This window comes from Lycium ferocissimum, unplaced genomic scaffold, assembly GCF_029784015.1.
Source record: "Lycium ferocissimum isolate CSIRO_LF1 unplaced genomic scaffold, AGI_CSIRO_Lferr_CH_V1 ctg23824, whole genome shotgun sequence".
In the NCBI taxonomy this organism is placed as follows: domain Eukaryota; kingdom Viridiplantae; phylum Streptophyta; class Magnoliopsida; order Solanales; family Solanaceae; genus Lycium; species Lycium ferocissimum.
In genome coordinates this window covers 424-3,606 of record NW_026721232.1, presented here as the reverse complement: position 1 = coordinate 3,606, position 3,183 = coordinate 424, and the positions used below count along the sequence as shown (strand labels likewise).

At 32.5% G+C, this 3,183-nt stretch overlaps 1 long non-coding RNA gene across 1 annotated transcript; it reads left to right on the top strand.

The window, feature by feature from the left end:
- Positions 1-385: 385 nt before the first annotated feature.
- LOC132043396 (uncharacterized) lies at positions 386-2,472 on the top strand. Its single transcript, XR_009411796.1, has 3 exons — positions 386-830; positions 900-1,254; positions 2,266-2,472. It is a non-coding gene; the product is annotated as an uncharacterized LOC132043396 (long non-coding RNA).
- Positions 2,473-3,183: the final 711 nt, after the last annotated feature.

The following is a 3,183-nucleotide window of genomic DNA, read 5'->3' as shown; positions in this document are numbered from 1 at the left end:
ATAATTAATATAATCTATGTATATCGACTAAAAAAGATAAATAGTAAATTCGAGGGGCTATTATATCCTATCGTTTTTTCCCTCCTATTCTAATTCTAGAAACCTAAAACCTCATTGATAGGAAAGAGTAATGTTAGCTACAATTAGTTAATCACATGCATAATTAATTGTAGATTCAATTTTTCAGTTGTTGCGCTTTCATTTGACACTCTTCCATTTTAAATTTGGGTAACTTAAATTGAAAACAATAAAAAGAAAGGAGCAATAGATAATAAACTGTTGTTCAAGAATTTGGGGTTCATAGCAATCTTAGGTTTCTACCAATTTTTCAATTTTATGAAGAAAAAGAAAGGCCAACACCTGTTTAAGAAATTAGGTTTTTTTTTTTTCCTTCCAAAAACTGAATCTCAGTCGAACTATTATCTTCTTACTTGGCTGAGATGTGCTCAGATTTTTTTTCTCTATATATTAGTAACTAGCCAAATTAAGGTTTCATATCTCTTTCCTTTATTCACATCACAAATGCTTTATTGCAATTTGGTGTGTTTCTGAGGTGAATTATACTTCAGAATAAAGACTACTTTGGTGGGTTTGGACATAATTGGAAAAGTAGACATTTTGTTCCATTCTCAAAAGAAAAAAAGACGAAAAAATAGGCCTTTTGTTTTTGAAGAACCCAGCTACAAGCATCAAAGATTGTATCTTTGTGTGTTTGAGGTTGAATCATGATTCAGATCAGAGAGAAATTTGGTGTATTATTTAGGTAAATTTTGATTTAGATCAAAGAGTACTTTGGTGGGTGTTTGTTTGTGTGGCATAGCTCAGAAATAGTTATGAAAGATTGTATTTTGGTGTGTTCTTTAGTGGGTGTTTGTTTGTGTAGCATAGCTCAAAGACAGATACGAAAGATTGTATTTTGGTGTGTTCTTGAGGTTGAATTATAATTCAGATTAAAGAGTACTTTGGTGGGTTTGGAAGGAATTGAAAAAGTAGGCCTTTTGTTTTTTAAGAACTTGACTAGAAGCATCAAAGATTGTATTTTTTGTGTTTTTTGAGGTTGAATCTTGATTCAGATCATACATATATATTTTTTTTAATAAACTCAGCAAGAGTAATTGAAGATTGTATTTTAGTTTATCTTGAGGTTGAATTTTATCAGATCAGAGAGTACTTTGGTAATTGGAAGAGGTTTTTGTTTGTGTGGAGAACCTACTAACAGTCATCAAATATTGACCTTTTTTGGTGCATTTTGAAGTTGAATATTGATTAGATCAAAGAGTACTTTAACGGGAGTTGGGTGGGACGAACAGGGGCAAACTTGATATTCCAAGTGAATTCATTCCCCTGATAGTTGTACAACGCGACTGATTTCTTGCAACTCGAAGAACAGATTTGAAGGTTATATTCCAAGTATTAGGTTTCTACCAATTTTTCAATTTTATGAAGAAAAAGAAAGGCCAACACCAGTTTAAGAAATTAGGTTTTTTTTTTCTCCCAAAAATTGAATCTCAGTGGAACTATTATCTTCTTACTTGGCTGAGATGTGCTCAGATTTTTTTCTATATATTAGTAACTAGCCAAATTAAGGTTTCATATCTCTTTCCTTTATTCACATCACAAATGCTTTATTGCAATTTGGTGTGTTTCTGAGGTGAATTATACTTCGGAATAAAGACTACTTTGGTGGGTTTGGACATAATTGGAAAAGTAGACATTTTGTTCCATTCTCAAAAGAAAAAGAAAAAAAAAAGACGAAAAAATAGGCCTTTTGTTTTTGAAGAACCCAGCTACAAGCATCAAAGATTGTATCTTTGTGTGTTTGAGGTTGAATCATGATTCAGATTAGAGAGAAATTTGGTGTATTATTTAGGTAAATTTTGATTTAGATCAAAGAGTACTTTGGTGGGTGTTTGTTTGTGTGGCATAGCTCAGAAACAGTTATGAAAGATTGTATTTTGGTGTGTTCTTTAGTGGGTGTTTGTTTGTGTAGCATAGCTCAGAGACAGTTATGAAAGATTGTATTTTGGTGTATTCTTGAGGTTGAATTATAATTCAGATTAAAGAGTACTTTGGTGGGTTTGGAGGGAATTGAAAAAGTAGGGCTTTTGTTCTTTAAGAACCCGACTAGAAGCATCAAAGATTGTACTTTAGTGTGTTTTTTGAAGTTGAATCTTTATTCAGATCTCATATATATATATATTTTTTTTTTTTTTTTTAATAAACTCAGCAAGAGTAATTGAAGATTGTATTTTAGTTTATCTTGAGGTTGAATTTTATCAGATCAGAGAGTACTTTGGTAATTGGAAGTTGGTTTTTGTTTGTGTGGAGAACCTACTAACAGTCATCAAATATTGACCTTTTTTGGTGCATTGTGAAGTTGAATATGATTAGATCAAAGAATACTTTTGTGGTTTGGAGGGAATTGAGTCATGTTCTATGGTTCAGTGGTGTGGGATCCATGGCTAATTGTTGCCCAAACCTCTTAAACTCTTATTGCAACATAGTACAACATATGGATTCTTTTTTCAGGTGTCACAACATGTGGATTCTTTTGTCTGTTATGTTGACGATCATTGCAATCTGTTTTGACTCCAACTTTGTCTTTGGCTATGTGCTTATAATGGTTCTTACTTGCTGCACAACAGATGGATTAATATGTGAGCAAGGAGCTTAACAGAGGATAGACTGAAAAAGCAATTTTATGAATTGCTTATACATGTTTGATGTTCTAGACTTTGCAGCGTATTTATGAAGCACTCACTGGGCTTAAGGTTTATCGAAAAAAGACTCTTCACGTCTAGAATAGCAATTTCCGAATATAGCTGAATGTAGCAAAAAGGACCAAGAATTTTGTGTACCCCTGATAGATGAACTTGATCCTCTGTACATTGAAAATAATTGGTAAAAGATGCATCTTTGGATCAAACATAGTCAATGTAGATAAAAGGAATCACATATATATGACTTTTTATCTTTGGGTGGAAGTTTTATATGACATTCACGATAGGCCTAAAAGCCACACTCCAAGTAATACTTGGGGGCTAACTGAAACTTTTTAGTTCCGAATAACTGCAATTATTCGACGTGGATGCACAACTGAAATTCTCGTGAATATGAAACCAATAGCCTTTTGTTTCTCGATATAATTAGATCTTTACATGTTCAAAACTCTTCCGTGTTTGT